The sequence below is a fragment of the Hakea prostrata genome, chromosome 5, assembly GCF_041222555.1.
Source record: "Hakea prostrata isolate BN-2017 chromosome 5, UWA_Hpros_2, whole genome shotgun sequence".
In the NCBI taxonomy this organism is placed as follows: Eukaryota; Viridiplantae; Streptophyta; class Magnoliopsida; order Proteales; family Proteaceae; genus Hakea; species Hakea prostrata.
Window position 1 is genome coordinate 27,809,246 of NC_142604.1, and position 14,227 is coordinate 27,823,472.

The following is a 14,227-nucleotide window of genomic DNA, read 5'->3' on the forward strand; positions in this document are numbered from 1 at the left end:
GCGGGTAATTCTGATGAAATCCTTTGCAGGGTTTTCGATTCATCCTTGACTGGAGCAGCTCAGAAATGGTTTTCGAATCTCCCGTCGGGAAGGATCATGAATTTTGAAGAATTGGCGCGCAAATTCATAGGATGATTCCAAAGCGGAATCCAGATCAAAGAGACCGAGGAGACTTTGTTCACTACCAAACAAGGGAAAAGTGAATCGATTCGGGAGTACCTGAAAAGATTCAATAGGGTCACAATGGAGATAGAGAATCTAGATGAACAAGTGGCTAAAACTGCTTTGTTCACTGGACTCACTAACCGACGACTTTTGGAGTTATTACTTCAAGATATGCCTACCACTTATGCTGAACTGGTGTAAAGATGTCAGAAGTAGGTAGAGGTGACGGAGATCCTAGACACACGCCAGGGGGATAATAAAGCCTCTACAAGAGAACATAAGGCCCCTGAGAACAAGCAGAAGCCGAAACAGAATGTTCGTGATCGGGTCGGAAAGCCTCACCAGGCGTGGCGACAAAGATCTCCCGGTAAAAGTGAGTATACTCCATTAAATACTCCTCGGGCTGATATTTTAAATATTATCAAGAAACAAAATATCTTGAAGTGGTCTCCAAAGCTTCCCACCAAACCTGGGGAGCAGGATCGAGAAAGGTATTGCCGTTTCCACAAGGATTACGGTCACTATACCAATGATTGAAGGCATTTAAAGGCGGATATTGAGAGAGTCATATCTCAAGGGCACTTGTCCAATTTCGTCAGAGGAAGACGAGCAAAACCGAGAGACACAGGTAGCAAAAGGGACCGTTCGGTTAGCCCAGAACAACCGACGGAGGCTCCTAATCTAAGAAATGTAAGGAAGTGATCGATGCCACTCGGTCACCCATACTAACAATATTTGGAGGTCCCGATCCTGAGTCACTCCTAAAGCTGAAAGCCAAATCCAAGTTTGTTGGGACAGGAGAAACACAGAAGCGTAAAAGGTCGAATGGTGAGGGTTCGATCACCTTCGACGAAGAAGATGAAAGAGGCATCTGTTTACCTCATGATGATGCCATAGTCATCGAGGTAGAAATCGCGCGCCTTGAAGTGCATAGGGTGTTGGTTGACACCAGGTCTACTGCAGACCTTTTATCTTATGTAGCTTATCAAAAGCTTAAAGTGGATGAAGACTTGATGGAGCCATCATCCACGCATCTATATGGCTTTGCGGGATCGTCCGCAATAGCGGAAGGATTAGTACAGCTACATCTGTCGATTGGAAGCTTCCCCAAAGAGGCTACTGTTGGGTAAACTTCTTGGTGGTTCGAGAGCTTCCGGCTTATAATGTCATCTTCGGAAGGCCATCCTTGTCAAAGTTAGGTGCTATCGTGTCAATAAAGCATCTGAAAGTAAAATTCCAAACAGAAATGGGGATCGGTCAAGTCTTATCGACTCAGAGAATCTCTCGACAATGTTATGTAGCATATTTAACATATAAGGAGGGCCCAAGAAAGATAACTGCGTTACCAATAGAAGTACGAGATGATCGGGACAAGGCAGAAATGCTAAGGCACGAGCCGGTAGAAAAGTTGGAACAAATCCAGCTATATCCCGATGATGAAAAAAGAATTACTTATATCGTGTCTGAGCAGCTGGAGGAATTCAAAAGGGAGTTGAAGTCTTTTCTTCAACAAAACGGCGATCCAGGAATTGATCGGCAAGTTGCAGAGCTCAAACTTTGGATAGATCCGAAGGTGAAACCGGTAATTCAAAATAGGAGAAATTTCTCCATAGAAAAGTACAAAGCCATTCGGGGCGAGGTTGAAAAATTGAAGAACTCTGATTTCATTGAACCTATTGAATGCCCGATCTGGTTGGCCAACGTGGTAATGGTCAAAAAGGCAAATGGAAAGTGGAGGATGTGTACAGATTACAGAGATCTCAACAAGGCTTACCCAAAAGACTGTTATCCGTTGCCCAGGATTGATCTGTTTATAGATGCAACACCAGGATATGAAACATTGAGTTTCATGGATGCATACTTAGGATACAACAAGATCCTCATGAACAAAGAGGACGAAAAGTTTACGGCTTTCATGAATGATCGTGAGAGTTTTTATTACAAAGTCATGCCGTTTGGCTTGAAAAATGCAGGGGCTACTTATCAGAGGGCCATCAACAAAATTTTTAAAGACCTGATCGGGAAGAACGTGGAAGCGTATGTCGACGATATGTTGGTAAAGAGCACTGCGAGGTCGAAGCACATTGAAGATTTAGCAGACGTATTTTCAATGTTGCGGAAATATCAAATGAAGCTGAATCCGGAAAAGTGTGCCTTTGGAGTGTCGTCGGGCAAGTTCTTGGGCTTTATGGTATCACAAAGAGGTATTGAGGCTAACCCGGCCAAAATACAAGCTTTAATCGATATGGAAGCCCCAAAGACTGTTCGGGATGTGCAATGCTTAACGGGGAGAGTAGCCGCGTTGAATCGTTTCATCTCACAGTTGGGAGAAAAGTGCCTACCTTTTTTCAAAGAACTCAAAGATTTAAGGGGCAGTAAGGAGGCCAAATGGACTGAGGAGTATCAGAAGGCTTTCGAAGATCTGAAGGAAACATTTGGAAGACCACCGCTATTGTCCCGACCCAAAAAGGGAGAAGTTTTACAGCTATATTTAGCAACATCCCCTTCGGCAGTTAGCACAGTACTTGTTCGGGAAAAAGACAAAAAGCAGTGGCCAATCTATTATGTCAGCCACGTATTACTCGACGCAGAGACACGGTACTATCAAATCGAAAAATAGGCTTTAGCTCTTATGATAGCAGTTAGAAAACTACGGCCATACTTTCAGGCTCATCCAATCGAGGTATTTACTACTTTTCCCCTTTGTAAAGTTCTTCGTAAACCTGATTTGTCTGGAAGAATGGTAGCTTGGTCAGTCGAGCTCAGCGAGTTCCAAGTAAGCTTTAAGCCTCGAACGGCAATTAAAGCTCAATCATTGGCCGATTTCGTATTAGAGACTACTGCACCGACCGAGGAAACTGTCGAACCCACTATTCCAACTGTTTGGGAAGTGTACGTGGATGGTTCGAGTAATAAGCAAGGAGCAGGGGCTAGAATTCTTCTGAAGAGTCCAGCTGGTTTTATTATTCGATATGCATTAAGATTCGCATTCGAAGCAAGTAACAATGAGGCAAAGTACGAGGCCCTCATAGCTGGACTTCGATTGTCAAAAGCATTGGCAATAGTAGAGGTAACTATTTTCAGTGACTCATAGCTTATTGTCAATCAAGTACAAGGGGGGTATGGCGTCAAAGAACCCCGATTACAAAAATATCAAGAGATTGTGCAAGCATTGTAGAAGGAATTTAGGAATCTGAAAGATCCCAAGAAAAGAAAATACGATGGTAGATGAGCTATCCAGATTAGCCAATGCCAAGGAAAAGAATTTAGACCCTTTGGTCTATATAGAAGAAGTAACATTCCCAAGTTATCAAGAGTGTAACAACCCCCGTTTTTCTAACCCGGAATCCATATTGCAGGTCCGAGAACTCGAAGGTCTAGTCAGATTAATTTTGTGGAGTGTCCAGATAGAAGTCCATGATCCATACCCAGAACCCATGGATCTGGATTCTCTTGTTGAAGAATCTGCTTTACTGGGAAGTTGGATCTCTGGTAGAAGGCAAGTGGTGTTTGGGGATGTCTGGAATGAAGGTAAGACCTCCCCCATGTGTTGTTTAGGGCTAGGTTGTGTTTGGGTTTCAACCCCCTGAGCAAAGCACCCTGGTATAGCAATATACTTGGGGGCGGTTGCTAGTGGCGGTTGATTAAACCAAGCGACCGCCTTAAGCGACCACCCGGTTATGCTTGGGAGAAAATGCCTTATTTTGCCCCCTATTCGTTTTAAATAGCAACCCTTGCCCTATTAACGCATTTTTATGTTCAAGATTGCTATTTTGGGCGATTAGGCGGCAGTGGAAACGAGCTGGAAGGCGGGCGAAGTGCTATTAGTGATCTGGAACCTTTTCCCTTCCATTCTTGGTGATTCTGGTTAAGGTAGTGAATATCCATTTGCAATTCTCTTCTTTTTAACCTCTAATTGATATGAACACATCCCCATTTTTGTTAGTGGTTACCCAATTGATTAGTTGCATCTCCCTTTTTAATATTCTTGATGAGATCCTGTCCAGAAACCAATCCCTGCATTTGTTAATGGATGGATCTAATCAAGGGGAATGATTTGGGTATTAGATCTTTGTTAATTTTAGGGTTTCGTTTCACCCCTTTGTTATAGACCTATTAAGATTGAAATTCGGACTAAGATCATCCCAAAACGGATTGAAATCGAATGATCAAAAGTCTAATTTTTGGAGTTGGAAATTGTCTGAAACAGGGGCGGTCGCTTGTGGAGGTCGCTTAACCTAAGCGACTGGCACAACCAACCGACTGGTTTCCAGTGACTGTGTAGGTTTGATTTTTGAATTGTTTTGACTCTTGACTCTTATACATTCTTGTAACCCTATGCCTAGGTGTTCTCTGTTTCAAATAAAAGTCTTATAATAGTTTTTGGATTGCAAGTTAGAGGAATTCTACTAAATTACAGGTAAGGACATGCATTCTTATTTATATGCAATAACATATACATGATGATTCAGCTGTTCTATTTACTATTCTTTGATCATGTAACTTGTTGTAATTGTATAAAGCATGTGAATCTTATTGTATACTTGTTGTTTGTGGTGTTCCTTGATGTACTTCATCTTTTATGACATTGCACAATTGTTCATGGTATGATAAAGAGTGATGTAGTGTAGTTGTGATGGAAAGGGTATTCCATTGGGATATCTTGGCTGGAGATATCAGAGGGCTGTGGTATGGGACACATGCTCACTGATGCCTCTAGCACTATCATGATTACTGGATGACATACCTAGGAGAGTCTAGAATTGCATGGCTAGGTACCCCACATGCTATTACCCTTTCGGCAAGGGAATTGAAGCCGGGTGACCCGTGACAATGGTGACGTGACTCTGTTTCATCCTATAGCGGTAACCAGTCCCATGCAGAGACTCAGTGGTCCACTATTGGTCATGCAATGGTAGGGTTGCATATGTTAGGGTTGGGCTCATGGACGTCCAAGGAGCGGACCGGGTGTCGTGAGGATTCATGAGAGCATCCACCCCAATAATATGTGGATGACCATAGGGTTAAGAAGTGGAGTCTAACAACGGTAGCCAGTCTGTGAGGGTTCTCACTCCTAGGTTGTGAAGGATACTGAACCGAGTTGGTTGGTGCCATAGGGGAAGTATCTGGACTTCATATAGTATGTTACCATTATGACTTGCATTGGATTAGAAACCCCGACATGCGTCAGTACTCATTGCCAATGGTCGTGGTGAGAGAGTGTTGATTTATCCCCAGCCATGGTTTGAGAGCCAAGTGTGGACTTACCCCTTTGCCCAGGATCCCTACAGAGGTAATCAGTCCTTGCCGGATCAGAGTGACTAGACCTACCCAGAGAAGGGCTGGTGTATATCTTAAAGCATGTCAGCTGTTAGAGACTTGCATAGTTAGATCTTAGTAGCATTCATATTTCTGCATATCATCCACATCATTTCATATGTGCATTCGTGGATTGTATTGACATATATATGAGAATTGCCTGTTCCTTACTGAGTTCATCAGAACTCATTCCTTTCATTGTATATATTGTATGAGTTGTACAGATGATGGCACAATGTCAGAAGTTGGAGTTGATTCGTATGAAAGAACTTTCTCGTATGAAGCTAATGTGGCACAGACAGTGGTACATGAACTTGCAGAGCATGAAGCCTCCTGAAGATGCTTGGTGTGTGCTTTTAGCACCCATTGATGGACGAAAGAGGCAGATTGCCAGGATATTTGAGGAGTGTATAGATGAAGACTGGAGGACCCCCTTTCCTTATTATTCATGATAAATATTATTTAGATCAAGACAAAGAAACTAAAAAGAAAATTTTTTATTTTATTTATTTTGCTTCCGCTGAACTCGATATTACATTGGATCCGTGATTCTTTCTTGGATATTTATTGGAGTATTTGGACTCCTGTAACCTTTTTATTAATTATGGCACTTTTCTTGCTCTTGATTGTCTATACTTGTGTTTATTATTATTGATGGGTAAGACCGTGGATCCTGTGACGGTTCACTCCCACAGGTTGTCGGGCGGATAACCGAGACCGGCGGGTGGGGTGTGACAAGGAGAAGGAGATATCCTATATTGAAGCTGAACGGTGCTAGATGGATCCGATCGTGGAATATCTAAGAGATGACAAATTGCAGAAGATCCGAAAGAAGCAAGATTAATCAAGGTGCGATCAACACGATTTCTTATGCAAAATGGAAGGGTATATAGAAGATCCTATACCGGACCCCTCTTAAGATGCTTGGGTCCCCAAGGATCGGAACTAGCTCTGGCCAAAGTACATGAAGGAATTTGTGGTGCTCACATGGGTGGTCGGGCCCTGGCACACAAAATTTTGAGGCTCGGTTTATATTGGCCTAAGCTTCAACAAGCTGCTATGGAATATGTTCGTCGGTGTGTCAATTGCCAAATCCATGCTATGGTATCTAAAAGCCCAGTTGAAACCTTGACTTCGATTCTAGACCCCATCCCTTTCACAATGTGGGGAATCGATATCATGGGAAAATTCACCAAGGCGTCGGGCGGAAGAGAATATCTCATAGTAGCGATTGACTACTTCACCAAATGGGTCGAGGCTAGCGCCCTGGCAACCATCACTGAACGAAAGGTGGAGAAGTTTGTGCTCGAGTCTATCATATATCGGTTCAAGATGCCAAAAATAATCGTGACCGATCATGGCACTCAATTCGATAACCCTCAATTTGAACAATTTTGCGGAACTTATTTGATCGAGCATCGTATGTCATCAGTGACATACCCCCAAAGCAATGGCCAAGTAGAGGTCACAAACCGAACATTACTTGAGGGGGTAAAAAGAAAACTCGAAGCTGATAAAGCCTTATGGGTCGAAGAATTGCACAACGTACTATGGGCCTATCGAACTACGGTTCGAACACCCACAGGAGAAACTCCTTTTAAACTGGCTTATGGATCTGAAGCATTGGCACCTATTGAAGTAATGGCTGGAACACTACGCGAAAGAGAGTTCGAAGAAAAAGGACTGGTAGATAGCCTTGACTTGTTAGATGAAATTCGTGCAAAAGCAATAGCACGAACTCAACATTATCAACAAAGGATAGCGTCACACTATAATTCCCGAGTGAAGAGTCGTCGATACATAGCGGGAGACTTGGTATTGAGGAATACCTTAGCTTCAGATCCACGCCATCAGAGGAAATTGGACCCCTCATGGGAAGGCCCATATATGGTTATTAAACCAGTCGGTTCGGGAGCTTATAAGCTAAAGAACATGACAACGCAGAAAGAGCTAGATCGTTCGTGGAATTCCAGGCACTTGAAGAAATATTATCCTTGAGGAGATTATCATTTTCATTCATGATGAAACAAAATTCAACTCAATCAATACAATTTCAGTTTTCAACATACTATCTTTTGATTGGGGGCAACACACAACACTCAAGATCTGATCCAACAACAAAATCAAAAGGCATCGGTTTAAAACCCGTGTGGGACCTTCTACAAGGCATCGGTTTAAAACCCGAGTGAGTTCCTTCTCAAACTTATTGAATTTCTACGGAAATCTCTAAGTAAAGACATTGTTTTTAAACAACTAAGACCTACTGCAACAGAGACTCAAGTGACTGACAAAGTTCAAAAATGAAGTTAATTCTTTATTCCTTTCAAATGACCAGAAGGGGCCAACCTTTACATCAAATATACATATGAGATAACAAGTGTTGAGGTACAATCTCCGTTCGGTCAAAATGGAAAATCGTCGCTGGCGATCGTGAAGAACTTTGAAATGAGATCGAAGTAGCTTTGTCAGAAGCAACACAGATTCAAGAAGAACAGAGTCGGGAAGACATATGTTATCATTTGTTTATCTCCCTCGGGGATTGCGAAGCATCTTGTAAATACAAAATCCTCCGCAATTCCATACTCTTTATCCAGCTTTTTCTGAAGAGGCTTGTCCTTTGATCAAACTTGCATTTAAGGCAAGCTCTTCATAGCTGAATCCTTTAAGAGGAGACAAAGGAGGAGAGTCATCAAGATGATTCATTATATCCGAATCCGGAGGTGGAAGGTTCATCGCATCCTTGGCCCAGGCAGGAAGAGGAAGTCCAAGCTTTGCAAACACTTCAGGATGACAATTGGCACGGTGGGGAGTCGTGTTGAAATAAGGATTTCTCCTTAGTATCGATTCCCATACCTCGTTCTCACCGTCTCGATATGCCTGCAAGTTATAAGCGTTTAGCATGTCAACAAAAGGCTTACTCTGCAAATATTTGAAGATGCAAGCCCAGCGAACATCAGTCGAAAGGGACTCAGGCAAAAGGGTAACAGCTTGCCTTTGGGGCGTTGATGCAGCTCCAGATCGTGAAATCCCAAGGATTTCTACCCCTTTAACCCGTGGCTTCAAAATCGAGAAAATCGGGCCTCGAGTTGACGGCAAATGTGAGCCATTCAAGTGGAGCCCAAAAGGTTGGAAATGGAACCAATGTTGGTGGATGACCCATTGTGATGACTCATCAACTCTCCTGAAGTTTAATTGAAGAGAGAAGATTAATCATGATGGTGTAAAAAGGGTGATCTTGGAACGGCCATAGATCGGTGATGGAGAATCCGATTGATGCGAATAACGTATCAAAACGAAGAGCGTCAAAAGACCTTTCCAACAAGCCAAAGATCTCCCAATTTGGATTTCATTTGGCCCCTCAAATAGGGCCAGTCGGTCGGGCCGGTTGAACGGCCGGTCGACCGCCCCCAACCCAATTCGGGGCAGAATCGGGTTTTACCCTTTAAAACCCTATTTTGAAGCTCTCTTTCACTCATACTCGCATTTTATGTTGCTAGTACGAGGCTGAGGCTCAAGGAGGAGGAGAAACCAAGGGAGAGGAAGGTTCCTAACCGTTCGGACACGTGCCGGCACACGGATCATTGCGGAAACGTTAAGAAAGGTAAGAATCATCAAACCCTCTTCTTTGGGCTTTGTTTTAGGAGTTGTTCTTCGCTATAAATGTTGGATTTGAGTAGTTGTAACATGATAGGTGTTTTGAATGCTTGCAAATAGTTTCATTTATGTTTCCCTTTTGTTTGTGAGTGGTTTATGCGAGTCGTTGCAAACGATTTTGCATTTTGGCTCTCAGACCCAGCCAAGAGCATTTGCGAGAGCCAAAATTTGGGGCTTTTTGATTGAGATGGAATTAGATCAAATTGAAGGTACCCTTAGGACCATATTACTGCCAATTAGACATTCCCAAAGTTTCCTTTCGACTTCGAATAGATGGTGAAATTTGATTTTCACCGAAACTAGGTTGAGAAAGGTGGGTTCGAAACTAGTTGACTGATTAGGCTTTTGTTGGGTGATTTTGGGAACTTTATTAAAACCCAATTGACTTCTAATTTATGTCTAATAATCCTCTTACATGATTAGGTTTATTTTGATTATAATTACCTACTCGTAAGTGTGACTTTGTGGAACTTTGGAGAGCTTATGCTAACAAAAAATGTGAGGAATATACTCAACCTTATCTTGCATGTTTAATTATGTAATTGAATTTCATTATTGATATATTGCCTTGTTTTAATATTTATTATCTTGTGATTATGTGTGGGACTTTGCACGAATAAAAGGTAAGCAAGTATCTTTGCTTTTATTTTCAATATTCTTTAAAAACAATATGAGAATGGATGAGATGGATGAGATTGAATGGATTGAGTGTTTTCTTTTATTTTCAAATTCTAAATTATTGATATGGAGTTATATGGATGATGTTGAATTAAATTACTCTTTTTATTTTATGTTTCAAACTAGGGTTGTGGGTTCGCCCATTACCCTAGTGAACTTACATGAGTATGCATCTAGACTTAAGTACATGAATGCTAAGTGTCTAGAAGTGTTTGGCTAGGTAACCTCACGAGTACTACTACCCTTTCGGCAGGGGTATTGAAGCTGGTTAACCCGTGATGTTAGTGGCTGGGTCCTGAGCGTCAAGCAGGCCCACTATCATCATAGAGAGGTAGGGTTGCATATAATAGATAAGGGCTTCTAGGCTCTCAAGACCAGCGAAATGATCCGTGAGAGGACATGGAGAGCATCTTGTCCATTATATGTGGATGACCACTGGGTTAAGGAATGGGATCCAACAGATGCTTCCCGTTGAGGATTCCATTCATAGGTGGAAAGGTATTGAACCAAAAGGGCACTAGGCATGAGGGGAGATATCCGGACCATATGTAGTACGAGACCGTATGACTTTGCACTGTGTCTAGAATTATCCTTGACACGCGCCAATCTCATACCAAACGGTGATGTGAGAGAGTGGTGACCTATACCCCAACCATGGCTTGATAGGACTTTACCCAACAACCGCGGAGAACCCAATAGACGTCTCTTGTTGAGGGAGAGTGACTGAGACCGCCCAAAGGAAATTGGTGTACAAACTTAATGCGTGTCTACCAAAGAGACCTCATGATAGAGTTAGGAGCATAATATCATAATCATTCATACATCATATCACTGATCATTAATTACCAAATCAGGGAAACCCCTGCTTTGGGCAAGTAGGGTTGTTTAATGTTGACTTTGAAGTTTGACCGTGATTTCAGTTTTACTATCTTTGAAAATCTTAGGAAGATGTCTTTGTGGGCCATCTCAGTAGAAGATATGGTGTTTGATCCAAAACCCATGGATATTGATGATGGTGTTTCCTTATGGAAACCTTATTTGATTTGGAGTTGAACTACTCGGTTGTGATGAAGAACTTGGTTGATGGACCTAAAGCTTAGTTGGACCTAGTTTGAAGACATCCCTCCATACTAGGTAAGTAGTATGATGTGTTGAAAGAAGCCCATCCAAAAATATTGAAGTTAGGCCCATTAAATCCTTTGTTTTGAAAAATTGTCGAGCAGTGGCATTATGGTAAATATCTGTTTTGAAGGTTTTCAAAAGCTTTATTTCTTTTAATTTCGTGGTAAACTATTCCCATTATGTTTCAAACCTCTTGATAGTGTGGGATCGACCTTTGAACTTCCTCTTGGCAACCAATCAACCACGGGGCGGTTGGCGGTTGGGAAACCCTAGTAACTCTTGAACTCTTTGTGCTATTTAAAAGGGGGAACTCCATGTGTTTCACTCTCATTCGTTTCTAAGCCTTGGGAGAACGTGGGATAAGCCTAGATCCTCTCCTTGAAGCCAAGGAAGATCCAAGACGGGGTCTGGCGGTCTCTTCTAAAAGGTTGGTATTCAATTGCTCTTCTTTAATTCATTCTTTCTCTCTACTCGATTTTCTGATCATGGGAAGGGTATTACACTACGTAATGACCTCTTCTTTAATTCTTTTAACCCTAGAGTGAATCCCCCAACACCATGATCTGAAGCCATATGGTGATGATCCTTGAATTTGATTCCACCAAAGCTCTTAATGATACTTTCCCTAATTTCCTACCTATCTTTATTATTGTGGGGAAGGTCTCAATTATTACCATGACCTCCCTGTGTCCTCATGATTGAGGAGTTGATCCTGTTTTTCCTTGGAACAATTGGCAACCTTTATTTTCTATTAATCGGACCCTCCCCAAAACTTCTGATTGTAAATTCTTGCCCTAAGGGGAATCTTTATTCTCCTTAGTCTTTGTGGGATACAGGATTCTTGTTAGTAAATCCCAATTGTATGATTTGAATTTCTTTCCTTCACTTTAATTGAGAACCTATTTCTCTCATAGTAGACCCTTTCTAATTCCATTCTTATTTAAAATACTAATGAGATATTCCTTTATCTATCTTGGGTTGTTTGTGAGGATTAATTATGGGTAACTCTCATGGGAGGTAACCAACTCCATGAGAGGTAACCATATCTAAGACCCTATTGTTCTTTTATCTGTTGGAAACTTCCCAACACTTTCGGATGTGCATTCTTTGTTTCTCTTTCCATGGGTGAATCTTGATTCGTTGTTTCTCTTTCCCTTGGGTGATATTTGTGTTAACCTAAACTTGATCACTATATTTTCTTCATGATCCATGTTTAACCTAATTAAGATTTCTAATTATTCTTTCTTCGTTCTTGTTCTTGATTGAGATCGGAAGAAGATGATGCATTCTAGCAACCATCTATTCCATTATCTCATCCTATTCTTTGAGATCTATGATCATCATCATGATCTTAACCTAGCCAAATAAATTTGAAACCCTAATCATTTTATGATTTTTGGAAACCTTTTGTAACCTTCCATGTGAGGGAAACCTCATGGGTAATGTTTCTATTAACCTAAACTAGACTTCCTATGATTTCTTGTTATTTTCTTGATAACAATCATTCCCTCTCTTTCCATGATCATAACCTTTTCATGAGCCACATGTTATGATGAAACCCTAACCCCTTTAGTATTGACCTATTGAGATTTATTTTTGGACTATGATCTCCCCCATGTCTTCATTTGGGTTAGGTTGTACTTGGTCTTCAACCCCATGAGCAAAGCACCCTTGTATAGCAATATACATGGGGGCGGTGCTAGTGGGGTGATTGAACCAAGCGACCGCTTGAAGACGCCTGGTTCTGTTCGGGGTTTGCCCTATTTTGCCCCATGTTCGTTATAAATAGCATCCCTGCCCTATTAACGCATTATTATGTTGGGATTGCTATTTTGGGCGATTAGACGGTGTGGAAACGCGGGATTCAACTCGAAGTGTTGTCAACGATATGAAACCTTTTCTCTTCTATTCTTGGTGATTCGATTAAGGTAATGAATCTCCATCTGCAATTCTCTTCTTTTTAACCTCTAATTGATTTGAACCAATCCCCTCTTTGTTGGTGGTTACCCAATTGATTTGTTGTACTCCCTTTCAATGTTCTTGATGAGATCCTGTGGAAGAGATCCTGCATTTGTTAATTGATAGATCAGTCAAGGGAGAGTTTGGGTAATCCATTTATGATAATTGTTAGGTTTCTTTTCACCTAGTGTCTCTTGGAGTGTTAGATTCGAGACTTTGGCCATGATCACTCGAAACCGGATTGAAAACGGATGATGAGACGAGTTTGGATTTGAAACTCTTTGAGGCGGTCACTAGGGGGTCGCTAATAAGCGACCGGCGGACGGTGCAGGTAGGTTTGATTTTTGAATTGTTTTGACTCTGACTCTTATATATTCTTGTAACCCTATGCCTAGGTGTTCTCTGTTTCAAGTAGAAGTCTTATAATAAGTGTGGAATTCAAGTTAGAGGAGTTTTACATAATTACAAGTAAGGACATGCATTCTTATTTATATGCAATTACATATACCGATGATTTGTTGTTCTATTTACTATTCTTTGATCATGTAACCTTGTAATTGTATAAAGCATGTGAATCTTATTGTACACTTGCTGTTTGTGGTATTCCTCGATGTACTTCATCTTTTATGATATTGCACAGCTGTTCATGATATGATAAAGAGTGATGTAATGTGATTGTGATGGAAGGGGTATTCCATTGGGATATCTTGGCTTGGGATATCGGGGGTGTGGAATGGGACACATGCCCGTGATGTCTCCAGACTATCATGATTACTTGATGACATACTTAGGGAGTCTAGAATTGCATGGCTAGGTACCCCACATGCTATTACCCTTTCGGCGGGGGAATTGAAGCCGGGTGACCCGTGACAATGGTGACGTGACTATGTTTCATCCTACGGCGGCAACCGCCGTGCGGAGACTCGGTGGTCCACTGTTGGTCATGTAATGGTAGGGTTGCATATGTTAGGGTTGGGCTCATGGACGTCAAGGAGCGGACCGGGTGCGCGAGGAGTCATGAAAGCATCTCCCCAATAATATGTGGATGACCATAGGGTTAAGGAGTGGAGTCCACAAAGGAGCCATCCGTGAGGATTCTTACTCCTAGGTTGCGAAGGATCTTGAACCGAGTTGGTTGGTGCCATAGGGGATGTATCTGGACTCCATATAGTATGTTACCATTATGACCTGCATTGATTAGAAACCCCGACATGCGCCGGTACTCATTGCCAATGGTCGTGGTGAGAGAGTGTTGACTAACCCCCGACCAGGTTTGAGACAGTGTGGACTTACCCCTTTGCCCGGGATCCCTAGAGATAACCGGTCCTTG